The 16849-nt window shown below is 44.2% G+C and overlaps 1 protein-coding gene across 1 annotated transcript in view; it reads right to left on the bottom strand.

Annotated features, from left to right (window-relative positions):
- Positions 1-15815, bottom strand: part of SLITRK6 (SLIT and NTRK like family member 6) — a 55985-nt gene extending 40170 nt beyond the window's left edge. The window contains exon 1 of the mRNA XM_075590872.1: positions 15363-15815. The gene's annotated coding sequence lies outside the window, so the exon portion shown is untranslated. The remainder of the gene's footprint in view (positions 1-15362) is intronic.
- Between the last annotated feature and the right edge of the window lie 1034 nt (positions 15816-16849).

Below are 16849 nucleotides of genomic sequence, written 5' to 3'. Positions count from 1 at the left end.
CCAGGGAGACAAGGGGTTAACTTGACTGAGACCCAGAACTGTGATTTAACTCCTGTTATGACATGTAAATGTGTATTCCCCTGTTTCCCCTGTTTTATTGTAACATCTGGTTAATCCGTGTCTGCATCACACACACACACACTGGGATCCATCCGGGAGCACAAGGGTTAATAGTTGTATAGTGATTATAGCCCTTTGTTTAACTTTCCCGCCTTTTCAGGCACCATTTTGCAGGCTCCCATAGGCCGCCATTGGGACTCCATATCTTTCAATTGCGAATCTTGCTGTTGAGTCCTGTTCCTGAGAAGGCCAGCAGATGGCGTCCAAGAGGGAGAGCGGCGGTTTCTCATTGAAAGTCAATGGGCTCATTGACTTCAATGGAGAAATCCTCGAGAGAGCTTTCCAGGAACAAGTTGGCTGCCGTCCAAACCGCTTAACCGCAAAGCGGACACAATTTCAATAGGAGAGCTTTGATCACTTACAAGTCAAGTTCAACGACAAGTGGCGTGGGAATAAACAGTTCTAGGGCCCCTAGAAATAAAATTATTTCTGTCCCTAGTTCCTAGACCTCCCCCCACTCGACCACAACCGGGTCCCCGTATCCTGGACCCCCGATAAGGGTCAAACCGAGAAGAGCGGGCCGCGCCCTAGGTTCCAATGGCGGCGGCAGAAACAGCTCAGGAAAACGGCTAAGGGGCCTATGCAGAGAGCAGCGAATTTTAAAATTGGCGAATTTATTAAAAAGTAGCTTTTTTGGAGAGTTTTATTCTCCATATGCAGAAAAGTGCGAATTCTGCTATGTTTAACATGGATGCGTGTGGCGAGTTTAAATTGGCGAGATGCGCGCTTCAGAAACGTGTAAAAACAAATTCGCGCCTTTTTTTTTCCCTTTGCAATGGCCGCGAGCGGCAGCTTCTTGCCAGTTTTTTCTGGCGAGGCAAAAAGGAGACAATCGCGCCATTTTATTGGCGCGAACAGCCGCTAGATGCCGTTCGCGCCTCTCTGCATACGGATATTTTTAAAACTGGCGAGATTGAGGTTCTCGCCAGCCGCGAGGCGAGTTTTACAAATAGAAAAGAAAAATTGGCGCGTTTTTCGGAACTCGCCATTTTCTGCTGCTTTCTGCGCGATTTTCTCCAAAAAATGGCGAATTTCGAAATAGCGCTGCTGTCTGCATAGGCCCCTTAGTGTCAAATGCTGAAATTTGGTAATCCATAGCTCCGGTTCCGGAGGGCCCAGAGGATCAGGGTTTGGGGTATCTGTAGCCACTGCTCCGGCATCGCTGCAGAACCATCCTTGACCCTCTTGGACCAACCCGACGGAGTATGGACCCCCTTGAAAGTTTGGGATTTTTCCCATAGACTCCAATGTTGGCCAAACCCCATTGACCGGCTACGGCGGAAAAACCCCATTGACTTCAACGGCGGCATCGCTCCTTTGAAAGTCTATGGCGGGGATTCCCATAGCCGCCAACGACGGCAGTTGGCCATTGAAAGTCTATGGCGGCGAAGCCCGTTGTTTTCAATGGGGATTTAGTGAAAAACCGTGATTTCATTTACAGCGGAGTTTTGTGTATTAAAATGTGAACCAGTTTTAAGTGTATTTGTGTATCTCCGGTTTCCCAGGTCGTAGCAGGTCGCAAATTGGACCATAGGGTTTCCCAGTTCCGGCATTGAGAACTGGGAAGTTTGGACCTGCTGGACCCAAAGGAACCGGATATTTTAATATGTTCATGTTTTATCCAACATACTGTATTTCAAGGTCTGGGTAAAACCCAGAGGAAATTCCTTTGCATACCAGGGTAGCATATGGCCAGAAAGGCGACCCAATGTCTAGGACTTGAGTATATTTCAAAGGATTTTGTCACCTCCACTGTTTGCATGAGGGTGGAGACTACTCAAACCAGAGCAGTCTTCAAGTGTTCCATTTCACACCTCCCAACAAAGGATTTCCTGCCAGATATTCCGTTTGGTAGACTGGCTGGCATTCCTGATATAGAGGAGGGGTTATAGAAATGGGACCCCAGAGCTCTACTGCGCATATACCAACTAGCCGGGGGGCATGTGTCAACAAGTGTTCCCACGTTAACCACTGGCTAGAGGTAATTGAAAACCAATCCACGGTACTCAATGTTAAGGATAGGGCACAAAAGGTTTATAAACTGTTGTTGCCCTGTATCCTTTGTCTTCAATTTATCATCTGAATGCTACCTGATTGCGAGAGAATTGCTATGCTATATAATTCTCATTCCCCAACCCCAAAGTAAGTGTACTTCTTGTTTGTTACTGTATTATTCGTGTGTTCACCTATCCAAAGGAATAAATATACTTTATTATATCTAAGACTCGTTCCAGTTCAGACCCAGTGATTTGTGTTAACCCTTTAATACCTGTGGCAGGCTATCGTCACACAGGTGTTAACCCTTCACCTGGAGTGTTGCTGGCTCTTCACACAGATCTTTCCACAGTTGTATTTAATCTCTCAGCAGAGAGATATTTTGGCTCCACTCACCCGGTGCAGGCTGCAGTTACCTGTACTGAGTATCTGTGGGATACTACAGGTGGGAGCAGTTCCTCTCTGCTCCTTGTTGCCTCCGGCTTAAACGAGTGGTTTGCTGCACATGTCCTTGGGGTACTGCGACCCACCAGCTGCTCCACTTCCTCCTCTACTGCCGTCCAGTGCAGTTCTCCGTCCGCAAGTATCTTAGCGGTCACGTGATGCGCCTCCAGTAGGCGCTGCTAGCTTCGTGTCTCAGCGTTCTTGCGTCTTACGTCTGCATACTCCACCTCACATCTCTTACTACAGCTATCCCCCGTCGGTCGTGTGATATCCACAATGTTATGAGTGTTGGCGCCAAAAAAAAAAAAGTTTTTGGAATAAAAGATCCTCTTTCTCACAGATATACCACTTCTTTGGCTGGTTGAAGGTTTCAAGTGTTTGTATAGTTAGTTTTTTGGTGCCAACACTCCTAACATTGTGGACATCACACAATCGACGGGGGATAGATGGAGTAAGAGCTGTGAGGTGGAGTATGCAGACATAAGACGCAAGAACGCTGAGACACGAAGCTAGCAGCGCCTTTTGGAGGCGCATCACGTGACCGCTAAGACACTTGCGGACGGAGAACTGCACTGGACGGCAGCAGAGGAGGAAGTGGAGCAGCTGGTGGGTCGCAGTACCCCAAGGACATGTGCAGCAAATCACTCGTTTAAGCCGGAGGCAACAAGGAGCAGAGAGGAACTGCTCCCACCTGTAGTATCCCACAGATACTCAGTACAGGTAACTGCAGCCAGGTGAGTGGAGCCAACATATCTCTCTGCTGAGAAATCAAATACAACTGTGGAAAGTTCTGTGTGAAGAGCCAGCAACACTCCAGATGAAGGGTTAACACCTGCACAAACTTCGCCTGTGTATGCACAGTAGCCCATTGTTTCACTCTGTGAGAGCTGCAAACAGTGTACAGGCAGTCCTCGGTTATCCAACACAATGCGTTACTCAAAATGGCGTTGGATAGCGAATCGTTGTAAAGCGAAACACGTTTTCCCATAGGAACACTGTTTAAATGAAAGGTTCGGTTCCTGAAGGCATTTTTAATGCTAAAATACACAAAATATTTTATGCAGACAATAAGATATGCAGCACACACAAATTATATAGTGTATATACTGTATTATATATAACATAATATAACAATATAATATATTATATAGTATAATATAATCTATATATTATATACACATAAATAACTTTGCAAAGCGTCGTAAGAGCGTTGGATAAACCGTTTCGGCATTGTAAAAATGAACATAGGTATGCATTGCATAGCGTTGGATAAGTCATTCGTTGTAAAACGAAGAGTTGTAAAACGAGGACTGCCTGTAAAAGATATCTCTTTAAGGGATCTGTGTTTCTATTGCTCTCCTACCTCTTCCCTCTTACCCAGCCATATATACTACAAGTACAGAAATATAAAGATTGACTATCCTTACCACCACTTACACCAACATCTCTTAATTTTATAGCATGCTCTAAACGAAGAAGCTCTGTAGTACTACTTTTTTTCACCAACAAATTTGACTGCTATATACCATCAGTTAGACTTCATTGGTTTCATTGACAAAATATGTTCATATGATTTTTCCTTGGAGGCAAATATTTAGTGATCATCTGCATTGGGTTCTGTCTGCAACACCTAGGGTGTTTACAAAGAGGATTTAATAGTCTTCATTGTTCCCCCAGGAAGGAAGTACAGGCTCACCACAGACATCACTAATATTGCAGACATTTTTAATGGTTATATATATATATATATGCATGCAAATGTATGTACGTAAGGGGTGCTTTTCAGAGTAACAAGTGCCTGTTCTTTTAGAAGCTTAGTATAAGATGAATGTTTTATTTTTAATTTAATATCCATTTTTGTGTTGGTGTAATTTTTTGCACCCAGCTGGGATAATTGTTTCATCAAGTTTTTGTTTTGTTTTATTAAATTACTGTTTGTACCACACACACACACATCTAGAGTGAGATCTCATTTGGAATCCCTTGGCCTCTGAGACATTAAATTCTCTTCTTAAATTGATCCCATGCGCGGAGATATATTTTCCTGTCATCTATTCTTTATATACGTATGGGAATTGAAGACTCCCTTCCAATATACCTCAGCAGCAGGCGTCATTCCTTTTGTATAGTGATAATAATACCATTATTTACATTGTTGCAAGCTCATTTAGCGCCATCTTTTTCTTTTCTTCTGTTTTTAAACACTGACAAGACTGTAACAATGGTATTTGGGACCAAAACTAAATTTTTAAAGCTTCCAGCGACTGAGCTCCTGATTAGAACCAACGCTAACACCACCCTAACCCCTGTCATTAGTTTTAAATACCTGGGCTTATGGTTTGACTCCCACTTAACATTCGGAATGCACATTGAGGCCCTGACAACCAAGACCTATGCCAAACTAGGGGTACTTTACAGGAACAAATCCTCCCTAAGGCCTCGGTCCCGCTGCACTCGGTGGCGCGGGCGGCCACACGCGAGTTCCCCACCAGCAGGGGAATCCTGCGGAGCCGGTCCCCCCTGGCTGCACAGCTTACTACACGCTGTGGCGCGTCAGCCGCTATGGGATGCAAGAGAATGGTGATCCCTAGTGGTGTGGTGTGGTTGTGAGCCAATGGGAAGGGGAGGCTTCGGGAGGAGGAGAGGCTTCGGGTAGTGGGGAGGAGTGTGGAGTGAAAGCAGCGTGCGTGCCTGTCTGTGTGTGTGTGTGTGTGTATATGAGTGCCTGCGTGTGTGTGTGCCTGTCTGTGTGTATGTGTGTGTGTGTGTTGCTTTACTTACCTTCAATCAGCAGCCCGAGCCGTGGAGGGGGCGGCGGGGGGAGAGTAGCGGGTCCCTCCGCTCAAGCCTCCCACCTCCCGCTCTGGCTCCCGCTCCCTACAGACCGCATATCGCGGTCTGTGTATGTCAGCGCCCCGCCTGTCTGCAGTGCGGGCGCGCTGACTCTGGGAGCGGGGCCTTAGCCTAAGTCTCCTGGTCAGAAAGCATATCGCACAGCAGATGCTAATGCCAATTATTGACTATGGAGACATAGTATATGGCACGGCACCTCAAACCCACCTTAGCAAACTTGACACCCTCTACAATTCAATTTGTCGTTTTGTTCTCCAATGCAACTACAACACACAACCCTGCGAAATGCTCAAAGAACTAGATTGGTCATCACTAGAGTCTAGGCGCAAAGTTCAACTTTCCTGTCTTGCCTTTAAATTCTTTATGGGCAAGCTACCCAGCTATCTGAACAAGTTCCTCATCCCTACCACATGCAGCACTTATCACCTAAGATCAGATTGCAAAAGACTGTTCATGTTCCCAAGGCTCAACAAAGTATCCGGCCGTTCCTCCTTCTCTTACCGTGCACCCCAAAACTGGAACAACCTACCAGAGACTCTCACATCCACCACCAGTTTAAGTTCTTTCAAATCTAAGGCTGTCTCACATTTTAATCTGGCCTGTAACTGTTTCATACGCCCATAATATACATATTCTTTAACTGTGCATGCAATGTTTGTATATAATGTATACCCTGTTCATTTATGTAACTGTAACCATGTATTATTTGTCTTAACTCTGTGCCAAGGACATACTTGAAAACGAGAGGTAACTCTCAATGTATTACTTCCTGGTAAAATATTTTATAAATAAATAAATAAATACATTTCAAATCCATTGTGGTGGCATAAATAGCCAAAATTATGAAAAGTGTGTCAGTGTCCAATTATTTCCATGCATGCATGTAAGTAAATTAGAATTTCCATGCATGCATGTAAGTAAAGTAAATATTACTGTATGCTCATTTGCATGTCTCAGACAGGGTTTACTGTAGAGGGTTTGTCACTTTTTTTACCCACCATTTTTTTAAATATATATATATATAATATATATATGTATGTATGTGTGTGTGTGTCCCCTCTCTGTGTTTCCCCCCCTCTCTATGCATATTTAATATATGTATCTCCCCTCTCTCTGTGTTTTTAATGACATCACCCTGCCTTGCACTCAGAGATCAAGGCCCGCCTCATAGTCAGTCAATGAGAGCCAATGACAGCCAAGGCCCGCCCCGCAGTGAGCCAATGGGAGAGCTTGAAAGCCAATGAGAGCGAGCACAGATCCACAGACAAACAATTTTTCAGAGATAGATAGGGGGGTTAAGTAAAAGTTACGCGCTAAAAAAATATTTCCGTGGTAGATGCGCTATGGGTTGGGGGTGGGCCTGCTCCTTTCATTTGTCCTGAGCCCCATGATTTCTGTTGGCGGCCTGATCTCACACACACACACACACACACACACACACACCCTGCATCAGAATCTATCTGATTGGTTTACAACAGGTTGTCATGGTGAGACCGTCGCTGTAAAAATCAAACTCTACTAACTACAGAGATTCAGGTCGCTCCGTTGAACCTACTATAAGCACATGCTACAGATTCAATGCATTTGTTTTGAAGCGACGTCGCTGTCGCTATAAGCTCAGCCTTAGGCTAAGGCCCCGCTCCCAGAGTCAGCGCGCCCGCACTGCATACAGGCGGGGCGCTGACATACACAGACCACGATATGCGGTCTGTAGGGAGCGGGAGGTGGGCGGGAGTGGGAGGCTTGAGCGGGAGGGGAGGCGAGGCTTAAGCGGGAGGGGGGGCGTGGCTTGAGCAGAGGGACCCGCTACTCTCCCCCCCCCCTCCACAGCTCGAGCTGCTGATTGCAGGTAAGTAAAGCAACACACACACACACACACACACACAGACACAGACACGCAGGCACACACACATGCAGGCACTCATACACACACACACACAGACAGAGGCAGGCACTCACGCACTCAGGCACACACACAGACAGGCACGCACGCACTCAGACACACACACAGACAGGCACTCAGACACACACACAGACAGGCACTCACGCTGCTTTCACTCCACACTCCTCCCCGCTCCCCGAAGCCTCTCCTCCTCCCGAAGCCTCCCCTCCCCATTGGCTTACAGCCACACCACGTGACGCGTCAATGCTAGGGATCACCATTCTCTTATATCCCATAGCGGCTGACGCGCCACAGCGTGTAGTGCGCTGTGCCACCAGGGGGGAACGGCACCGGCTCGGGAGGATTCCCCTGCTGGTGGGTAACTCGCGTGTGGCCGCCCGCACCACCGAGCGCAGCGGGACCGAGGCCTTAGGCTGTCAAGTCCTGGCTTCTTCGCAGATGCATAAGCACTGAGCCTGGTAGCCATGACTTCGAAATCCCACAGTTCATTTACAGAGATTATAGATATAGATATATATATATATATAGATATACATACATACAACTATACCCATTTAATAAAATATATGTGTGCTGTCTTTTATGTGTGGTAAAATATATGTGTCTTTTTTCAGGTGTCAGGGACGGAGTGAGCCTCATTCTTGGCACACATTATTTTTCTAATGTTTAAAACCTGCACATATGCTCAGTTTTCTAACCTTAGCTCGAGCACCTTCCTGAACCCCTATTCTAGGCTCAGGATACCTGGGCATGTATATGGGAACCTCTGCTGGGGAATCCATGCTATACTAAGGACTCCGTGTATACCTGCAGATATATTTCCACCCCTTCATTCCCATTTAACTTGTCTGGAAGATGCTGTAGCGGTGAGTCGTAAGAATATTTCCAGGGTTCGAGGTTGGCGGAGTAATGCGCTTAGATGTATCTGAAGATATCACTCAATCTCTGGATACAACTTTTTGGGTATCCCATAACTCGGGATCCCCGCTACATAGACACATTCCACAAAGACTTTCTCTGCCAAACCCACCCTGAAACTTACAGCCTAGAAATCTCTTGATTCCAGTAAATGCAAAAATCACATAATTCTTTAATGTCGCAAAATCAGTATACAGTTACAGTAATATATTTTTGACATCTGGGTCCCAGAGCTGACACTAAGACCCCAACACATGGGTCAGGGTTAACGAAGTGGGCTTGAACTTTATAATAAGCCTGGATAACCCCTTCACTGTCACACTGGGCTTCAGAGTTCCTGAGAAACCCATCACGAGCATTCCGAAGCTGCGACGGTCCACTTGCACGGTTGCTTGCTCCTCGTTAACAAGGTGGGAGCGCGGGGCTTATGTTCTTTGTGCGGTTGCAAGCAGCTGGACACTTACCCCATGAGGCAAGGAGTGCGGCGATTCCGGGGGTGGCACATCCATTAGTCACTGGGGCTACCACAGCCGCACTCCCCCAAACCGATGCCTCAATAATATTCAAGTGGGCACCCGCTCCCTCCCATGTCCATCCTCCGCCACCGGGGAGGAATCACCTCCTGTGCCCCTGGCTGAAGGGTTACCACTGTAACTGCAGCTGTAAGCAAGTCCTCTTCTGTTAAAGCCATCCGGGCTTCTTGAGCTTCCAAGTCCTCTTCCAGTAAAGTCTTTGACCGACCGTCTGTCAGTAGCCCACAGTTTTCACACAGGGCAACAATCTTTGTTCGGTCCCATGACCGGTACCCTACTGATAGCTTAGTGCCTACATGGACAAGCGAAGGGGAAAGAGAACCTGTGTTTTCCTTGCTTTGTGAAGCGTGTGTAAGTTACAGCTTGTTTTGGGAGCTCGCAATCTTTGAGTTTCCCACTATGTTATAAGACCCTGCAGAGTTTAAAACATAGACTCAGGTCTATCCCACGTCTGCCACCAGTTTTAGAAGCCTGTCTCGGGAGACCAGGTTCTTCAACACCTTTTTATAACCGGGATCATTTGATTGAGCAAAACAAGATGGTAAAATAAATGGTAATTTATTTCCCGAAGACAGACACACAAAGTTACACAATTCAAGTTCAACACACTTACTGGGAACGGGGCTAACTAATAAATCCATTTTCAGAACGGAAAACCTTAAGCTTACCTTTTTAGAGCACTTTCCAATGACCTTTAGTTACTCGCAAAAGTCATGGAACTTTTCTCGGCATGCAATGCTAGCCGCGACCGCTACGTTCTAAAAAGCGGGACTTAGAATATTTTCTGACTTGAAAATCTTTGAAGCCGGCTCGCATTTATTCAGTTCTGAGCATCTTTGAATTTGCTGCTGTTAGTTTGGCGATTGGAATCTGTGCATCTCATTGGTTGCAAGCTCTCTTAAGGCTTTCATTCACCAATTGGCTGGGTTGTAAAGCAACCTGGCACCACTGCGTCTTTGCATTCTGAGCCCACCCACTGTCCAGGCTCCACAGAGTCTGGGGTTGGGTAAATGGTTGCCGGATAGCCTTGTGTTACCATGGATTGTTGGTACTCAGGCAGAACTACAGTACCCCTCCTGTTCTAACACCTTGGCATCCGAGGCATTCAAGTACGGACTCTGCACAGACACAGAGGCACCAAGCTTGGTTGCCATCTGGGCAGGCTGTAATCCATGACTTAGAGAATCCCTCAGTTCATATACAGGTCACACACACACACACATGTGGTGTATACCTCAGAATACCATGTCACGGCACGGGATTTCTTCCAACTGTACCACCTTAAGACGCGAGAACAGGCGAGTGCATAAAATGGCTTTATAGTGTTCTGGCTTTTAAACACCTGAAATTGACACAGTAGCACAGTACTGTACGCATTACAATTCATTCATTTCATGATTGCGTGGAGTTGAGCGCGCAGGTAAGTATAGATTTTTTGTTTACCTAAGCACCGATCGTGTGTGCTGAGTGTGTGCACACGAGTGCCGCAGGGACTTACATATATCTATATATGTAAGTCTCCTCTGCAAGCGCCGCCTGCTCAGCCCGATCAGCGCTAGTGGGGACTTAGCCTTAGATGAGAAAAATAGTCATGACATACACTGGACATTATAGTGTACACGAGTGTGCAAGTTTGTCCTCTGGAAATCAGACACCATAGGGGCACTCAAGGCTATTCTCCAAGATTGTGGCATTTGTTTTTTATACAAATTTAGATATGTGTGCATTGATTTGTCAGATCAATTACCAAAATATGGTAATTTTGCAAACATGCACAAATGTGTACCCACAAGATGAATGATCACTTCAGCACAACACTATACTGTGGATGTTGTGTTCCTATTTCCCAACAGGGCTATGTACTGCATGATAAAATGCTATGGTTAACTGCTATACATGTAAACCTGGACTGGTCCTTTATTCATATATTACATGTTTTGCCTGCAAGTTCTATCTTTATTTTACCCAATATATGAAGTCTTATGGCATAATTATTGGGCTGGAATGGTTAAAATGTAGAGAAAGTTAATACAAATATGAATTGGTGTATTAAAATGCAATTATGTGAAAACAATATTTTTTAGCTTGTATGTTTATCTATTCATTCAAAATGCTCCAACCTACCAAATAATTAACCTGCACCAAATTAAAATTGCAAGAAGATTCTACAACAGATTTAGATTGTAAGTTCCGCGGAACAGGGACTCCTCTTCCTAAATGTTACGTTTATTACTACTGTGAAGCACTATGTACATTTATGGCGCTATATAAAGACATACAATACAATAGCATAATAATTGCCAGTCCTGAAACACATAACTTTTTAATTACTGGCATAATCAATTATCATTTAAAGTAATATAACTCTGTGTTAACTCCTCCCTCTACTCTGGTACCTTTCCATCCTCCTTCAAGCATGCAACCGTTATACCATTACTCAAAAACAGCAAGTTTGACCTACCTGTCCTTCTAACTATCGACCTGTCTCCCTCCTGCCTATTGCCTCCAAACTCCTTGAATGTCTTGTATTCTCTCGATTGCTACACTTTCTCAACACCTATTCTCTTATAGACCCTCTACAATCTGGCTTCCGCACTGCTCACTCTACTGAAACAGCCCTCAATAAAATAACAGACGACCTCCATGCTGCCAAAGACAGAGGTCATTACACTCTGCTCATATTACTCGACCTCTCTGCAGCATTCGACACCGTGGACCACCCTCTTCTCCTTCACATTCTCCATACTCTTGGTATTCGGAATAAAGCTCTATCCTGAATCTCCTCTTACCTCTCCCATCGTACTTTCATTGTTTCTTTTGCTAACACCTCCTCCTCTATTGATCTCTCTGTGGGGGTACCCCAGGGCTCTGTCCTGGGACCCCTTCTCTTTTCTCTTTACACACTCTCTCTAGGTGACCTAATCTCATCTTTTGGGTTGAAATATCACCTCTATGCTGACGACACACAAATTTACCTTTCAACCCCTGACCTTACACCTGCTATACAGACCAAAGTTTCTCAATGCCTCTCTGGAATATCATCCTGAATGGCCATCCGCTGACTGAAACTCAACATGGCAAAAACAGAGCTCCTTATACTTCCTCCCAAACCTGGCCCTACTACCTCCTTCCACATTATTATTGGAAATACGATCATTCACCCAGTAGCCCAAGCACGCTGCCTAAGGGTTACACTGGACTCCTCTCTCTCATTCTCCTCTCATATTCAAAACGTTTCTAAAACTTGTCGCTTTTTCCTCTGCAATATCACAAAGATACGCCTTTTCCTCTGTTACTCGACTGCTAAAACTCTGACTCAGGCCCTCATTCTCTCACGTTTCGATTACTGCAACCTCCTGCTGTCCGGCCTTCCTGCCTCTCACCTGTCTCCCTAAACGCTGCTGCCAGAATCACTCTACTCTTTCCTAAATCTGTCTCCGCATCTCACCTCCTGAAATCCCTCTCCTGGCTTCCGATCAAATCCCGTATCTCACACTCAATTCTCCTCCTCACTTTTAAAGCTTTACATTCTCCTGCCCCTCCTTACATCTCAGCCCTAATTTCTCGATATGCACCATCCCGACTCTTGCATTCTTCTCCAGGATGTCTTCTTTCTACCCCCTTTGTATCTAAAGCCCTCTCCCGCCTTAAACCTTTCTCACTTTCTGCCCCGCACCTCTGGAATGCCCGTCCCCTCAATACCAGACTAGCACCCTCTCTATCCACCTTTAAGATCCACCTTAAGACACATCTGCTTAAAGATGCATATGAATAGCACTGGATAATCCTGGACACATGATACATAAAGCTTGGCCCCCTGCAGACACACTTACTAGAATTCCCTCCTACTGTCTCTGTACGTTCTCCCTACCTACCAATTAGATTGTAAGCTCCTCGGAGCAGGGACTCCTCTTCCTTAATGTTACTTTCATGTCTGAAGCACTTATTCCCATGACCTGATTTATATTATTTGTTATTTATATGATATGTATTACTAATGTGAAGCGCTATGTACATTTATGGCGCTATATAAATAAAGACATACAATTATAGAATTCCAGCATTGGGTTCCTCCATCTGCAGGAGGCACATACTGGTACACAGCTGTTAATATCCATGGTTTTAAATCAATCAGTCTTTAGTTTTAAAGTCTACCACTTCATGCTAAGGCAGAGTGCTTCTGCTGAAATTACAGGAGGAGAAATAGAAAACTGATTGGGAAAAATGTAAATCCTCAACATCTGAAAGTCTTTCCAACATAATTTGTAATCATAATGTACAACACTAAGTGATATTCTGCATAAAAAAAAGTTCTTGTTACACATGTCTAAATATTTAGACACGTTTTAAAGGAATACATTATTTCCGCCCTAACCACCCCCCAAACTTAGACACATTTTTAAACAGTATAAAGTATACACTATGCATAAAATGAACTAGCAAACAAAAAGAAAGCGCAAAAAGGGAAAAACACAATTAATAAAGATAATAACCTTTATAATAAACTTAAAAATACATACTAAATCGTTTACATCAAATAAGGGTTCATATGAACCCACACTTCCACAATTGCAGAGTACTAGCGGGGATACCCTGAATCGAAGCCCCTAGGTCTAGTGATGTTGAAAAGTCCTGGGATAAGGCTGGATATTGCCACAGCTTACATTGATTTCAAACAGGAATCGCACTCCATGCAAAGTAGGGGAAAACACCGCAGTCTCTCGAGCTCCCATCATCACGGCCGCCCTCCGCTGCGTCATGACGTCACCTCTACACGTTTCGCGTCACATGACGCTTCTTCAGGAGATATAACTAACCACTCCCATAGCTGCTCTTAAATAGCAATTCCTCTGCCAATGGGAGTTGCCATGGGTGTGTTACAAACTTCCAATCAGTGTCTGTTTTTAATAATTGAGGAAAACATGGAAGTCTTTCGGATTTAGCTATAGAGAATGCGCTGATCCCGGGGTGTCCAGTCAGCTGCTCCAACTTTTCTCCCGTGATCAAACGGCGCCAACTGCTCGCACTGACTTCCTGTGAGTCTCACGGATTGGAAGCCCGTCTCACTGGTATGTGCAATAATTAGTCACTGGACTGTGAATTTATCGGGACACCCCGGGATCAGCGCATTCTCTATAGCTAAATCCGAAAGACTTCCATGTTTTCCTCAATTATTAAAAACAGACACTGATTGGAAGTTTGTAACACACCCATGGCAACTCCCATTGGCAGAGGAATTGTCCGTCTTGCTATTTAAGAGCAGCTATGGGAGTGGTTAGTTATATCTCCTGAAGAAGCGTCATATGACACGAAACGCGTAGAGGTGATGTCATCAGGCAGCGGAGAGCGGCCGTGACGACGGGCGCTCGAGAGACTGCGGTGTTTTCCCCTACTTTGCATGGAGTGCGGTCCCTGTTTGAAATCAATGTAAGCTGTGGTAATATCCAGCCTTATCCCAGGACTTTTCAACATCACTAGACCTAGGGGCTTTGATTCAGGGTATCCCTGCTAGTACTCTGCAATTGTGGAAGTGTGGGTTCATGTGAACCCTTATTTTATGTAAATGATTTTTAGTATGTATTTTTAAGTTTATTATAAAGGTTATTATCTTTATTAATTGTGTTTTTCCCTTTTTGCATGTGTTTTTCCTCTTTTTGTTTGCATGTTTCGTATCTACCCCGCTGATCACGGGAGAGTGAAAGCTGCAGAGGGAGACCACCTATTGTGAATCAAGGGGATCTATTGAGACTGCGCACATCTTTGCTACTATAAAATGAACTAGTTCTATATAAATAAATGACAGTTCAGCAGGAAAAACTTTGTGTGTTTATAATTAGCCACAACTCATCTATAAAAATGCAGTATGCATACAAAAGATCTGTTTTAAGTTAATGCCGAATGGGTGTATTTAATATCTTTGTATATGCTTGCCATATGCTTCCAAAAGTGTTTGTCACCAAAGACTGCAAACTGATGTATTAAGAGAAGAGCTAGTCCCTTTAAAGGAGTAGTCCCATTTTGAAAAATATAGTGGAGCTATAATGAACTACACTAAAAGCGCTTAGCCATGTAACACATTATTTAGATAATTTTAGATTCTTTAACGGCTGTTTAACATGTTAATTGTAATATTATCTGATAAGTATCTACATGGACCAGAGCTGATATTAGTTTACACTTTAACAAAGCATCAGTCAAATATAATGCATATTTTCAATACAGTATTGGTAAGGTAATTATCCAAGTTGCTTTAAAACGATATACAGAATGTGCATATCACAGTACTAATGCTGAAGACAAAAAAAAAAACCTTTGGTTTAAAAACGTGTTTCCAATACAATAATCCATTTTACGGTTAACTTCCACATTGCTCCAAACAGAGCACATTACGAGTTTTCTTTTCTTAATCTGTAGCATAAACATGCCGTGTATTTCCCTATGATCAAAATAATGTTATTAAAACAAAACATACACAATGAAATGTAGATTACAACGAATAAATCAAATATGTACATCTTATTTTGAGTACAAACTGTAACCAGTGATACTGTATATTAAAGTGTTGCTGACAGTGATATAAAAGGAAGCATTCTTACCTGTACAGAAGGAGTAACATAAATGAGATCGGAACAGTGGAAAGTGCTTCACAATTGGTAGGGCAAACTGCAGCTGTCCTTTAAAAGGATGAGCATTTCTTCTCTGAATTCACTCTGTTTGAAGCCCAAGTATAGTCACAGATGCATGTTGTTAAGTCAGGGTGACAAGGCTGAAGGTTTCACTGCACATTTTGCAGCCAGCCTACATACGAAATCATGCACTAACACTTGTCTTTTTTTTCTTCATTAAAATTCAGAGCCGACATCCCAGTTATCCTGACATTTCTTCGTGGGTTCTTTTGTAACCATTTGCATCCCTTTATGCAGCAAAAGCGCATGTTTGTGAGCAGTACTTCTGAACTGCAGCTCCAAGCTGTGTCTGTGTGCTCATTCCTCTCTTTCTGGTCTTTCTTGTTAGCTCAGTTTATTAGTCAGATTGCTAGGGGCAGGGATGTGGGCGTAAATTGCGAGACTTATTGGCTTTTGACTCTGCCTTCAAGCCCTTCCCCCGTCAGAGAGGCTGTGCGAGTGTTATTTAACACAAAATATGCGATTCAACTCCACCTTTGTATAGCACAATTGTAAACTATTCACAGCGCTTCTGTTTTTCACAGTACTACAGTAGGTCAATATAGTGGGGAATGGTTTATCAAGAATGTTTATGCAATAAATCGTTAAATCCTGGAGCATTTCTGCTATGCTGAGAATAGTTTTTAATCTGCCAATTCTGCAGCAAACAAGCACATTTGACTATTTAGTTTAATATTCCTAAACACAAATGCAGTGGAGACGACTCTAGGACATTTTCACCATTTTAAATAGATCAAAATACAATCTCATCTTTTTTTTTGCAATGATCATTAATAAATAATTCCTAGCGAGTATTGCTTTAGAAATTACTTTCCAAAAACTCTGACATTTTTATTTTGTTCAACAAATTCTAGTGTAGTCATGCCATCTGTGGCTACTAGTTTGCTACACCCCTGGCAGTAAGTCCTGGTACAAGCAGGCCTTGCCAGTAGTTGTTATGGGGCCTTTTCCTTCTGAGGAGCTGCACTTGAGTGACAGTGGGAGGTGGTGACATCAGGCCTGGGCATGAACAATCATGAGACAGACCTGGTGCCCTCCTCCTGTCAGTACTTAAGGGCAGTACCACCCCAAATTTGTGAGTGCCTTTCCCCACTTGAGGAAGGCGGGTCACACATTGAAAAGGCTGAATATTGGGCCTTCTCCAGTCTTCTTCCCTCTGGGGAGAGTGAGTGTGGACCATACCTCTGCCTCTGCTAGGGAGGCAGGGAAAAGCTAGGATGGCTGCGGGTGCCCTTGGCCTGTAGTGACAGTCCACGGACCATCCTTCAGTGGTCGCTGAGAAGTACTGCATCGGGCAGAAGGCTGCTTGTTACTGTGCTGTACAGAAGAGATAATAAACTGTTCCTGTTGTTATACCTCCTGCCTGGTGCGTGACCTTACTGGGGGAGAGGTAATTA

Source organism: Ascaphus truei, chromosome 3, assembly GCF_040206685.1.
Source record: "Ascaphus truei isolate aAscTru1 chromosome 3, aAscTru1.hap1, whole genome shotgun sequence".
Lineage (NCBI taxonomy): Eukaryota > Metazoa > Chordata > Amphibia > Anura > Ascaphidae > Ascaphus > Ascaphus truei.
This window is presented reverse-complemented; position numbering and strand designations above follow the sequence as displayed.